General features: G+C 36.9%; 1 protein-coding gene across 1 annotated transcript in view; it reads right to left on the reverse strand.

The window, feature by feature from the left end:
- The window catches only part of CLVS1 (clavesin 1), a 66,038-nt gene extending 60,652 nt beyond the window's left edge, over nucleotides 1-5,386 (reverse strand). The window contains exon 1 of the mRNA XM_058174534.1: nucleotides 4,595-5,386. The gene's annotated coding sequence lies outside the window, so the exon portion shown is untranslated. The remainder of the gene's footprint in view (nucleotides 1-4,594) is intronic.
- Between the last annotated feature and the right edge of the window lie 9,251 nt (nucleotides 5,387-14,637).

The raw sequence follows: 14,637 nt of genomic DNA on the forward strand, positions 1-14,637 counted from the left end.
TGCACCTGGGTGGAGGAACTGTTCTGGGATAAGCAATGGCCAGTTTGGTGACTAGAGTCTGGAATATGGGACTGGCCAGGCAGCTCATGGTGGGGCTGTAAATCTCTGCCTTTGAGGAAGGTTCGTGCAACTTGCCACTTTGCAGCGCAGCCCTCACCAGCTGGAATGAGGTAATGGTGCAAGGGGGCCCATGCAGGCGGGCCAAAGCAATGGGTGGCGGGAACCCTGGGCTGTTTCTTCCCCCTGCTGTAGCTTCCTGTCGGCTGAATCCACCAGTGGCTGTCCCCACCCCTCGCTCTCCCTTCCCAGTCACTCCTCACCTGGCAAGGGAAAGGGAGGGGGGATGGAGATGCACTCCATATTCCAGAATGGGAGCGAAGCTTCATCTCTTGCTGGATCTCACAGCCATTTCTTCCATCCCTTGTTGGTGCTCCTGCACGTCAGTCTCTCGGCGGGACAATTTACTTCCTCTCAGCCCCAAGACACTGGCTGGTCCATGAGAAAGAATGGGAGGGAAAGAGAAAGTTCCAACAAGAGACGAAACTTCGCTCCCATTCTGGAATATGGAGCGAATCTCCATTTCCCCCCTCCCCTTCCCTTGCCAGGCGAGGAATGACTGGGAAGGGAGGGAAAGGGGCAGGGACAGCCACTGGTGGATTCAGGCAACAGGAAGCTATAGCAGGGGAAAGAAACAGCCTGGGGTTCCTGCCACCCCTTGCATCATTACCTCATTCCAGCCAGTGAGGGCCACGCTGCAAAGTTGCAAGTTTCTTCCATCCCTTGTTGGTACTCCTGCACCTCAATCTCTTGGGAGGGATGATTGACTTCCTCTCAGCCCCAAGACACTGGCTGGCCCATGAGAAAGAGTGGGGGGAGAGAGAGAAAGAAAAAGGTGGGTAAAGAGAAAGAGAATGAGAGAGAAAGAGTGGGGGGGAGAGAGAGGAAGAGAGAGAGAGAAAGCGTGGGGAGAGAGAGGAAGAGAGAGAGAAAGAGAATGAGAGAGAAAGCGTGGGGGAGAGAGAGAGGAAGAGAGGGGGAAAGAGAAAGAGAATGAGAGAGAAAGAGTGGGGGAGAGAGAGAAAGAGAGGGGAGCGAGAGAATGAGAGAATGAGAGAGAAAGAGTGGAAGAGAGAGGGAGGAGGGAGAAAGAGAGAGGAGGGACAGTGCCTGAAGGACCCCATCCGTAACTGAGACTCCAGGTGCCTCAGCAAGCGGTGCGCTGGATTCGTATTAGTGGTCTGCGGGATTTAAACTTATGGACTTGGTAGTCCCTGAGGTCCAAAAGGTTGGGGACCCCTGCTTGAAATCATAAGTCATTGAACTACAAGTAAGACTTGAAAAAATTACTTCCTTTAGCCAGATATTTACGTCTACACTTGTTTAAATGGCTCCCTTATTGAGGCTGGATATACTCATTCTCTCTCTGCTTTGGGTTTATATATATATTGTAGTTTTAATTAATTTAATTATTTATGGTTTTTAATATTTTTTTGTATTTTTAATGCCTATTATATGCATTTATTGTTTTTTATTGATTACCTATTATCTCTTTTTGTGATATTGATGGTTAATTAGTATAAATTTGATTAATAAATAAATAACATATCCCTGCAATAGGATGATCACTCTATATTTTTTTTGATGTTTTAAGATATTGCTGACTACCAGCAATGGAGTCTACAAGCAGGGCAAATTAGACAGATTACCAAATACATATCACAATGTCATAATGAAAAATCTATCCCTTTTCTACTTGTGTCATGACTTTGTGGTGCAACTGCATATGGAGCAGAATTTCTAATATAGATTGATATTGTGCAAAAAATCCAACCTTTAGTAGAAATATCTGCACACAGAATCTTGCAAACAGTTTCTATTTTTTCCCATTATTCTTTGCTCTTTTTAACCTGCTTGCTATATACTAATATACTATAAAATACTCAGATGAAATAAAGCACTTAAGCATCTATTATAATATTACAGATTTTTGTTTCATTTTATTTTCTTAACATTGATGTACTCTGCCAAATTCAGCTGTCATAATTTTTCTCTTGAAAGCTTAGATGAGTCACTTACTATACAGATGGCATTTGACATTCGCCTTATTCCATGAATACATCATTCTTTGAGAGAAGATGTAGGTAGGCAATTTTGAATCTTGTCAAATATATACAGAATACATATATATTATATTATCGGCCAGATGTTTAGACTGGATTTGGCAGTTAACACCAGTGAGTTGGAGTTAGTTATGTTTAGGAAAATATGAGTTTGGAAAATATGTGTTTGGAAAAACAAATGTTATGAACTTAAGAAGTCTAGTTTGAAAGACTACACTTATTTGAAGATAATGTCTACAGAGATTTTTGGGAGTTTAGTCATCTTCTTTTCTTTTACATACTATAACTCACTAAAGCAAATTTTCTGAAGCAGAAAAGGAAATGTTTCATTTTGTTGTCAGTTTGTTGTAGTGAAGTAAATAATGGCAGCCCATGCTTCAAAAATTTTGTTAGATTTCATATAGGTACAAGCAGACATCTTTTTGCTATTCATAAGAACTCAAGTTTTCTCAGGCTTCTACCACAGCTTGAAAAAAGATGTTGCTGCCTTAATGAAGTAATAATAAAATATTTTCAATGAAATGTTTAAAGCAATTATATCTTTTTTCAGTCTGTCAGGGAAGCTTGAAAAGCCCCATAACCACTTTAATAAATAATAAATTGATGTGTTTACACAAGATTCAAAGCAATCCTGAATTACTTTTGAAGCATCTACTCTTTTAATAAATAATTTGAACATCTAGAATTATACATCTAGAATTTTCAAACCTAATTCTGTAGCCTCAAACATTTTTCTTCTTGTTGCTGTGGAATTATAAACATGAAACATTCATTGGAAGATATGTAGACATTGTACTGCATATAAAATTCTTCAACTCATATTTTAGAAGATTTAACATTACCTGAAACACATGTTTTCCTTTCAGAAAATATGTTCTGATTATAGTATGAAGGGGGAAAAATACTTTGATCATCTGACTGGAAATAAAGCAGTAAACATTATTTTCATTGCTTGATGCATATAAACTTCCCTTAGAATAACTATGAGTTGAAGAAACCCTTTACATTAGACATCAGACCGACATATAGTGGATGACATTCCAGTATGATAATTGCATCTTCTGTGATATTCAATAATTTGGAAGTTTAATTTTGGATTTAGAGTAACAGTAGAAGTCTGATTGACATCCCTTGCTTTCATTCATGAGAAAGGTGTAAAATCCTTGAACAGATTTTGTGTTGGATGATTCCTTAATTTGTGTTCGTGCCTGTTTCTTCTTTCCTTTTTCCGGAATATTTAGTTTTCTTGAAACGCCACACTCTAAACTTAATAGGGGTAACTGCAAATTATGGGGGAAGCTTAAAGCTAAAAAGGCAGTGCATGAACCCCAACCCTAATCCTTGTTTTAGTTTGCTGCATTTTAATGCAGTGGAGCAGACTGCTGAACTTCCAGTGATGGAATAAGATTCTTTAATAGCCTAAACTCCCTCGAACTGGCATGAGTGCTGCCCCCTTCCCTACCCCAAATTGATCTTTCACATTTGTATTGGTAGGGTCCTCCCACTTGCCTGGACTCATAATTTCTGATTGAATGATATTTCTGTATTCTATTTAGCATTAAAAGATGAGGCAGAATAGGATGTCCTTGCCAGATAAAATGATTCAGAAGGATTATGAGAAGGATTTTCTCAACTGAGGTTTTTCGTTAATAGAAAAGAGCTAATGTTCTAATATAACCTTGCTGCTCACAGTGATGGCTTTCTGGCACCCCTCCTCCCAAGCATATCTGTATTTTTTTTTCCTCAGATTGAGCTGAATTATCCTCTGGATGCATTCATGGCATTTTACTACTAGTTTTACTACTTTTAGCAAATTTTAGTAATTTTCAATACTTTTAATGATTTACAGACTCCTCCCATCTTGGCCATAAATTGTTTCAACTCCTATCCTCAAAACAACACTATACAGCACTGCACACTAAGACAACTAGACACATTTGTTTAGCAGAGTGATGGCGTTTTTCCCGAATGCCATCACTCTGCTAAACAAATAATTGCGTCAACATTGTCAAACTATTCATTAAGGCTGCATTACTATTACTATTAGTCTTCTTATCATTCCTATCACCCATTTCCTCCCACTTATGACAGCATGACTGTAACTTTGTTGCTTGTATCCTTATGATTTATATTATTGATTGTTTCCTGTTAGCTTATTTGTGCCCTATGACTATCATTAAGTGTTGTACCTTATGATTCTTGAAAACTGTATCTTGTCTTTTTATGTACACTGAGAGCATATGTACCAAAGACAAATTCCTTGTGTGTCCAATCACACTTAGCCAATAAAGAATTCTATTCTATTCTATTTTGCAATCCATTCAGCTATTGGGCAGATTAGAAATGAATGAATAATAACCTCTTTTATCTTACAATTAAGAAATCATATTCTTCCTCTGAAACTTCCCAATCATGTGGCTAAATCCAACAATATTCATGTCCTTTTTCTGTTTGGAACATGATACTTTACTCACCTGGAAAGGTAATTCATTGGAATATATATGTGTAAGCCAAGTGTTTGTGACAGTCCTCCGGTCTCTGATAGCAGCAAGGAGAGCTCATTCTGAGGATTTAAGGCACTTTGGAGATTTTTCTAGGAAGACCTATCTCTAAAAGAGAAGAAAACAGTCCCAGCAAATGGAGTTATTGTGAGGAATGGAATCTGATTATACAATTGTCTGTAAGCTGCTTTTCTATTCATTTCTAAACGCTGCAGAAAACATGCTAGCTTTCCAGATTCCAGGCGCTTCTCACATATGTGTCTGCATTCTGATGTGCAAAGGTCCCAGGGAACTGCATTTTAAAATTAAAATTGTATACTTTAATTTTAAAATATATGCATATGCTGGTTATAAAAGCAATATATATGATCAATTTGGGCTATGCCTGAGAGATTTTGAAGCGGTATCTCCAAAAACTGTTTGAGCTTTGTAAGATTCATGAACCTTTATTTAGAAAACATCATAAACATATAATCATTGTGGGTGAAATACTTTATGTAGATGTAAATACACATGCACAGTTTCAATTTATCTGAACGCAGGGGGAACAGTAAATAATTTCTGCTGTTGACGGATTGTATTATACCAAGGTTTGTGCATGAACAGATGGAGGACATGACCCTTTTTTAAAAAAAGCCATGCAGTTCATACAATTGAGGTTGAGTAGCCTCTGTGCTGAATAGAATCAGTGTGCCAGTTTTTCACATATAAATCATAGAAAATCAATAAAGCAATACTGATTTACCCCTCCTAAGGAATGATTTGTTTTGCTTACCCTACTCTAGGGACAAATAAATATGCCGCTGCAGCATGCAAACCCAGAATAGGATAGGAAATGAAGGTAACAGTTCAATACTGAATCTCTTTCCCAGGGTTTTAATTCTTCCAACATTTAATTAGAATAAATGTATAACATGCATCAGCAAGAATATTGTATTAATGGAAGTAAGGATATAGTATACCAAGTGTATTTCTTGCACAATGTATAAGAAGATGTACAATCTAATTCTAAATATGAGTATATCTCTTTTTCACATTCACGTTAGCTACCATTCAAATATATTGTTCTATAGTGAGTCACCCAGAGTCATTGGATACGAGATGGTTGGTAAATAAATTTAATAAACAAACTAACTAACTAACAAATAAATAAATAAATAAATAAATAAATAAATAAATAAATAAATAAATAAATAAATCTTGGATTTCGTGCTGATCTTTTATTCTTTTTTTTTTAACTCCCTGGTGTAATGAGACACTTTTCTATATTTTCAGTTGGAGACTGGAAGTTTCAGTGAACTTCCAGTGGAGTTTTTGCAATTGCCATTTTCATCTTAGACATGTTGTTTTAGTCATTAAGATTTTTAGGATTTATTTTTAATTATTTAATTTTTATCCCACTTTATTGTTTTACAGATAACTCAAGGCAGCATTCATTCATCTTCATTTGTCCAGACACGATGGTACACACTGAGTTTTACTAAAATTGCTAAAATTAAGTTGATTTAAATCTTCCTGAGTCCTGAGTGGCAGTATGACCCGTCTGCACACTAGTAGATCCCAAGACATGGTGGTGGAGGGAACACTGTGGTACAAACAGCTTTCATCTTCATAAATTGCTGGGTTTTTCATTACAGGCAGTCAAGAAAAGCAGCCAAAGCCATAATAGTATGACATTTCACTCTATAAGTTTGCCTGGGAAAAAAAAGGTTTGTTTAGATCAACGTTACTCAAACTTGGCAACTTTAAGATGTATGGACTTCAGTTCAAAGAATTCCTCAGCCAGCACAACATTGGTTTAGATTATCCTGTCTGTCAGCTGTCTGTTCTGCTCAGTTTTTGGAGAAGGTTTCTGCTGATGAAAAAAGAGACTTTTGGAATTGCTCTTCCACCAATTGGATTGGAAAGGAGGTGGAGCATAGTTTCCAGTAAAGTTTCGAATTCTTTTAACAGCAGTTCCCACTAGAAGTCCAGAAGCCCCTTTTCCTTTATTCTTTTTTTTAAGCTGGGAAAAAGCTTAAGGGCCTCTGGTGGCTCAGACTGGTAAGACAGTCTGTTATTAACAGCAGTTGATTGCAATTACTGCAGGTTCAAGTCCCACCAGGCCCAAGGTTGACTCAGCCTTCCATCCTTTATAAGGTAGGTAAAATGAGGACCCAGATTGTTGGGGGCAATAAGTTGACTTTGTATATAATATACAAATGGATGAAGACTATTGCTTGACATAGTGTAAGCCGCCCTGAGTCTTCGGAGAAGGGCGGGATATAAATGCGGGGGGAAAAATGGAGGTAGGGAAAGCATGCAATGCTTGCTGGAATTATGAAAGTTCACAAGACCAGAATGAGGGAGAGAGCTTAGTGTGGAATATAGGTAGTCCTCAATTTATGACCAGTCACCTTGGTGACTATACAGGTAATTCTCTAGCTCCACCACAGTCACATGACTTCACTTCATACACTTGGCAACCAGGCCACATTTATGATCATTTGCAGAGTCCTGCAGTCATGTGACCATGTTTTATGATGGTTTTGCTGAAACCTGGCAGTTGCTTTCAATTTTCAGCAAAACTGACTGAACCCATAGTAAACTGTTGGTTTGCTTAAGGTACGTGGATTTCCAATCATGGTGATTTACTGAACAACTGCTTTGGAGAAAAATCATAAAATCAGATCAGTCACATGACCAACCAGGTTTATGACTGTCGTCACTTACCACCATGATGAGCAGGCTGTCAGGGTTGCAAGTAACACTCCCAACGAAAGAAGACTACGATGCTAGAAGTTCCTCAAAGTTCTATTTTATTAGGGATGCCATATTGGCACATCTGGGAAAACTCGAATCTGAAAGCTTCCAGGTTTTCCCCACCCAAAGGAAAGTCCCTTTCCCTGCATCCACATTTCGTTGTATACATGATGTACAATGACAATAAAGGCTAAACTATACATGTCCATCACATGGTACGATCAATGCACTGTCCCACCTGTAGATTCCTCCCAGTCACGCCACTCCAGCTGCAAGCTGAATATCCTTGACTCTCAGAGGAAAGAATGTTATTATCTCTGCAACTCCATGCAATCCCATGGAAGGGCCCAGTTTTCCACTGCAGTAAGTGTGGCAGCCCTGAAGATCCAAAGAAAAAGATGGCCACAGGCTTCATTACACTCATAATAAACAACAGTCTGATCAGTTGCCCAGCTTACTTTCTCATGGAGAGAGAGGAACTGCACTGTGGGAATTTTTCTGCATCTTATCTCTGCAGCCCCCTGTTAGATCCAGTATATATTCCTCCCCAATTTTTCTTTTGATGGCTTTGCTCCACAGTTCTCCTGAGGAGGGACATCCAGCATCCTCAGCTATTTTATATAATATATTTGTTACATTGTGTGTGGTGCAAAGAATAATAAAAGATTAAAAAATCCCTTAGAGCGGCAGTATGTCAAGCAAGTATTTCAATGTTATTTTGAATTTTATTTCCAGAAGGGAATAGAGTAGAAGACAAGCAACATGCAGCAGTGAAAAGCCAGGTAAAGAATGGAGACAAGACTGCTGAAATCTACTATCTGGTGAGGTTAATTGAAGGAGAAACCAAACACAGACTTTCAGGCAAGTCTTCTTGCTATAGTCAAACTCTCATGATAGATACATTACTCAAATGGATACCATAGTATTATGAGTATTTTTCACAGGAATAAAAGGAATATGATCTGTATAATTGAGGATGCAGTAGCTCAGTGGCTAGGATGCTGAACTTGTCGATCGAAAGGTCAGCAGTTCAGCGGTTTGAATCCCTAATGCCACATAACCCAAACACTAAGTACATACTAGATGGACATTACCTTACTGACGACCCCCATCCTGTTAAAGACCTTGGAGTTTTCATGTCAAATGATCTAAGTGCCAAAGCCCACTGCAACTACATAGCAAAAAAAAGCTTTAAGAGTTGTAAACCTAATCTTGCGTAGCTTCTTTTCCAAAAACACCACACTACTAACCAGAGCATATAAAACATTTGCTAGACCAATTCTAGAATACAGCTCACCTGTTTGGAACCCTCACCACATCTCTGACATCAATACAATTGAACGTGTCCAGAAATATTTTACAAGAAGAGTTCTCCATTCCTCTGAAAACAACAAAATACCTTATCCCACCAGACTTGAAATCCTAGGCTTAGAAAGCTTGGAACTCCGTCGCCTCCAACAAGACCTAAGTTTAACTCACAGAATCATCTATTGTAATGTCCTTCCTATTAAAGACTACTTCAGCTTTAATTGCAATAATACTAGAGCAACTAATAGATTTAAACTAAATGTCAACCGCTTTAATCTAGATTGCAGAAAATATGACTTCTGTAACAGAATCATCAGTGCTTGGAATACTTTACCTGACTCTGTGGTCTCTTCCCATAATCCTAAAAGTTTTAACCAAAAACTTTCTACTATTGACCTCACCCCATTCCTAAGAGGACCATAAGGGGCGTGCATAAGCGCACAAACATGCCTACCATTCCTGTCCTATTGTTTTTCTTTTCTTCTTCCTATATATACATATGCTTATACCTCCTAATATTTACTCATATATGTGTTTATATGCTATATAATCTTTTTGTATGATACCTACATATATTGTTGTGACAAAATAAATAAATAAATAAATAAATAATGGGGTGAGCTCCCATTACTTGTCCCAGCTTCTGCTAACCTATCGGTTCGAAAGTATGTAAAAATGCAAGTAGAAAAATAGGGACCACTTTTGGTGGGAAGGTAACAGTGTTCCGTGCTCCTTTGGCATTTAGTCATGCTGGCCACATGACCATGGACACGTCTTTGGACAGCTCTGGCTTTTCCGCTTTGAAACGTAGATGAGCACCACCCCCTAGAGTCAGGAATATATAGCACATATGTACGAGGGGAACCTTTACCTTTACCTTCAAATCATTCTTAGTTTTGGGGAAAGAGCCACCCCTCCAAGTTAGCCTTTCACAGCCATGATTCCTTCTTACTGATTTTCTAAATCAATACAAATATACCCACACAGCCTAGTAAATTAGAATTGCTGAACTAATATAATAGCATGAGAGGCTGAGCCACAAAGCTAGAATAGATAAATGTAACTGCTGGAATGTATCTGTAAGATAAACATCAATTTTAGATCAGAACCACATAGCAGTTCAGTTTGATTATCTGCAGCTCAGTGTTATGAAATAATCTGTCCCTTATTAAACAAATATAGCTTATTCCTCTTTTATAGGCAAATAAAAGGGTTTAGGCAAATACAAACTTTGCCTGAGGTACTAATGTTCAAATATTTTGCTAATACGGGCATTAGCATTTCACTAAGAATTTTTACTGGTCACTTTGCTACCTGGATTAGACTTTTCTCATTTCAGTATAAAACTGAACAAAAATAAGAGTGATCTAAAAATAATGCAAGGCTGGATAATCTCTAGTAACATAGGGCATGTATGCATCTGTTGTACTATTTATTAACTGTTCTCATTTTAGCTTGTTCTTATGGACTGTAATTTCCCTTCTGAATTATCATACCTTTCCACCTGTCTGATTATCAATTTGTATAAGATATCACAGTCATTTGAAGGTAATTAGGTTTCTATAGACTAGGATTCATTTGTTATCTTTGGTAAATCTTGGAGAAAGACTATTAGGAGATGGCTGGAGTGAAAACAAGGTGATGAATAATTGATCTATAAATCAAAACCTTTAAAGATGGCTATTGCAGATTTAAAAGAAATTTATTTTAAATATTTTCTGTTACTTTTAAGGACAAAAATCTCTCTCAAGGGGCTTGAAACAATAAAATTTAAGACTATACTTATGAAGACTATAGCTTATGAATAATAAATAGCAAGCATTTGTGAAATGCATACTTTGAACAGCAAGCCAAGCCAATAAAATTCAGTCAAAGAAGAGTAAGAATGAAAGCTTCCATACTTTTATGAAAGTTTATGATAATGAAACCTAATTGTTCCACCTTTGGGACTTACATAGAGCTATGGTGGCCCAGTAGTAAGAACAGTAAGTATTGCAGGCTAAATCTGCTCACAATGCCAGGAGTTCGATTCCTTTGATCCTGACTGGCTTAAGGTTGGCTCAGCCTTCCATCCTTCCAAGGTTGGTAAAATGAGGACCCAGAATGTTTGGGAAAATCTGTTGACTCTGTAGAGAGATAGATTTAAGTGCTATTGCTATATAGAGAAGGCCTCCTCCCTTATCAGTTTAACTGTCAACATGACCTGATACTGGACTAATGTCATTTGGATTTAATCCTATTTATTTTGCATACTTTTTACACATGCTATACTTTAATGACCTATTTTTATTTGCTCAGTATTAAAGGTTATACGTCTATAATTTGAAAGCGCTTCTGATATGAATAAAGTATAAAGCCCTGAAAGATGAACATCTAAATTCGGCATTCATCATTTATATCAAAATGGGGGACCAATTCATACTGATGAAGATGGTCCTTCAATAACTTTGCCTTAAAACATTTTTAAAATTGGAAAAGAGTACTTTTAATTTGTTTTGGAAATGCACTGCCAGTGTCATTGATTCAGGTATTAATTTTTTTTCTCTTCAGGGACAGGTACTGGGGATGGAGGCTGTAAGTGTTTGATTAACGCCCTCCCTCTTTTTGTACCATCTTAACTTTTTACCCCACCCCTTTGATGCCACTGTTTCTCTTCAGCTGAACAATGAGGACCTACAACAGTAGTTGACGTTTCCAGACATTTTCAAAAGTGGTCCATATATAGCACATTATAATACTCTAGCATACATGCCATTCAGGCATTAATGATTGTGGCAAAAGGGTCTTCTTCATAAAGAACAGGGAATCTAGTGCCAGATTCATAATCATTCAGGTTGCATTTCAGCTATTTCACCCTTCTTTAATGCAAAACTCTCTCCAAATCCTCATTCAAAAGTTCCATACTGCCCCCGACATGAATAAGGGGAAAGGTGGAGTGTTCATAAACAGTGCATTCTGTGCAGTGGTAGTTTCAAAAAATTTTACTACTGGTTCTGTGGGTGTGGCTTGGTGGGCATGGCAGGGGAAGGGTACTGTAAAATCTCCATTCCCTCCCCACTCCAGGTGAAAGTTATTGCAAAATCCCCATTTTCTCCCGATGGGATACGGGAAGCAGAGAATAGATAGGGATGGGCCAGTCAGAGGTGGTATTTACCGCCTATTCAAAATCTGAACTACCCAAAATTTTCACTACTGATTCTCCAGAACTGATCAGAACCTGCTGAATACCACCTCTGATTCTGTGAAAAGACGATATACTTTTCATCCATCACATTGTTGGATGCTGGTCTTAGGTACTGTATGTATAGAATGAAAACAAGCTTTTGTTCTTTTGGCGAAATAATATGTTTTGCATTGGTACAGAATTTATGGTTTTACTGACCTTAGGTATGTTTCTGGTCAAGTGAATTAATAACTAGCTTTCCCCGTATCTGATACTTTGAGACAATCTTTCTCTGTCCCACTTACCTTATAGCTGTTATAAAAGAAATTCTTTGTATATTACCTTTAATTCCTGATTGAAAAGTAAGACAAAAGCTCAACAAATAAAGAGTTTGTGTCTGTCTGTTCGTCTGTCCGTCCATCCATCCATCCATCATTTATTCAGTATCAAAAGCATATCGAGCAGCAGAGAGTTACAAGGGAAAAATTAATTCTGTAAAACAAACTCTAAAAAAAATAGCTATAGTTCTAGAGATGCTATAGGAATTGGAGCATCATAGTTAAAAAGTTTAAAGAACTACATTTGATCTTCTTTTACAGAGAGAAATGAACATTCATGGATTTATCCAATGCTATTTACAAACTGAGTCACATCATCCTCAGTAAAGTCCTCTATTGCCTAATAAACAACATACTCAGCAATAGATCCTTTCAAATCATTATGGGGGACAATGTTAGCAAGTTAAGTATATTCTCCTATAACATCATCAAACAAATGCCATGTGACAATGTGACATTTTTATTATATTCATTGTCATACTTCTTCATGATCATAGCCAAAAAAAGAAGGAAAGCAAAAGCAGACAAATAGAACTAAGGCTATGGAATGATTAAAGGGTGATTTGACATTTTTTGAGGATTCACTGCTGTATATGGAAACTGTCTCCCTTAAGAAGTACTGGATTAGAGTTGATATCAGGAACAACCTATTAAGACTGTTGTTGTCTGTCTGGTTATCTCTTCCATCAGTCACAAAATCCAGGATCTTAAATATAAGTCTTACAACAACCGTAAAACATATGTGTGATATCAGGGCCAAAGTTATCAAATGGATGCCAGTTGAGAGTCCAAAAGCAAAAGATTTAGCAAAACAACCCCTTCTTACTCTTGTTCCCATCAGTGCACTTGATATGCAGGCTTATAGTATAATCTAGAATTTATGTAAATGATGGCAGCTTAAACATAACGTACGTTAAATATGTAGCATGCACTCTCCTTCTGATTTCTGTTTATGTATTAAAAGCCTCCAGCAGTTTGTTCCTGAGCAGGAAATAAAAGCGGGGGGAACAGCAACAAAAAAACCTACTTCTAGAATGAGGATTGGCAAACTACTGAGGATTATATATAATTAATATCAAAGTATATCAAACAACAAAATTGGGTATCTGAGATTATGGCATTATTTCTTTTTTATTTTCAAAATTCCTTTGGCATAAGATTTATGTAACCAAAATTATTTATTCTGTGCTTAGTAGCTAGGTTTGATTTTGCAAAGATTTCACAATGCTAGCTTGCATGATCGTTTAACTCATTTTATATAATTTTCATAAACAATGAATATAATAACTTCTTTACATGCCTCTTTATTTGTGAGATTTATTTACTGCCCGCTCCAAAAGGACTTTATGTAGTATGCACAATTTGTATCGTAAATACAAATGACAATAAAAAATATTAATAATAATGTTCCACATAATAATTAAGTCTAGATAGGTAGCTACACTTTGTACTAATTGAAGTTTACACAAATGCAAAATGACATGTAACTGAGCATGCAAACTGAGCATGTAACCATCCTCAGTACATCCTTCATCAGCTAAGACTACAATTGGCTCACTAGTCAAAGCTAGTACGTATGTCTTCTAAAATGGATCTCTCCATTTTTTTATTTTTTTTATTTTGCTATCTAGTGTGGGTGAGTGTGTATGTGCACATGCATGCATATTTGTCTGTGTTTATTTGCATAAATCAAAAATGATTTGGAAAAATTACTTTTTGCTTCTCAACGTATAAGCAAGCAGCTTTCTGCTGATCATTAAAGCAATGCTTCTTTTTAAGGCTTCTGTGTGAGGACACTGTTGGGAAGAGAGTCCCAGAAATTAATTGAAAATAGCTGCTCCTTTTTCATGCTGGTGCAGAAGTCCTAAAATGGACAAACTGTTTTCATGAATAGAGGTGCTGTCTTGATGCAGAGAAAAATGAAGACTCTTTGAACATTTAAGCCATAGAGAAACTTCTCCATCCATTTTTTTTATCATGATAAGCAAAGTCAAAGTCAATGAGAATTCTTCTTATTCTTTTCCCTTAGTTTACCAACAGAAGCTGAAGATTAATACAATTTGTGTTGAATTGTGTTTACTATATTTTGAGACTATAGCTGAGTTAGGCCATTATAGAATAGAATAGAATAGAATAGAATAGAATAGAATAGAATAGAATAGAATAGAATAGAATAGAATTTATTGGCCAAGTGTGATTGGACTTTCATTTACTTTGAACTTATTAAGCAATACAAAGCTCTCTGGTTCCAGATATCCTGCTAAGAAGGTTGAGATGGAGATATATTTAAATATTTTCACTTATTGATTAAAGATTCTCAGCCATTCAGGCTCATTTTATCTACATTTTTTACTGTCCTATCATAACATTCAATTTCATTTTAAATGTTGTTACATTTAACCTGCAGAGCCAATCAAAATTTAATTATCTTTTCTGTTAAGTTTGGGCAATAACAAGGCAGGAGA

This window comes from Ahaetulla prasina, chromosome 3, assembly GCF_028640845.1.
Source record: "Ahaetulla prasina isolate Xishuangbanna chromosome 3, ASM2864084v1, whole genome shotgun sequence".
Lineage (NCBI taxonomy): Eukaryota > Metazoa > Chordata > Lepidosauria > Squamata > Colubridae > Ahaetulla > Ahaetulla prasina.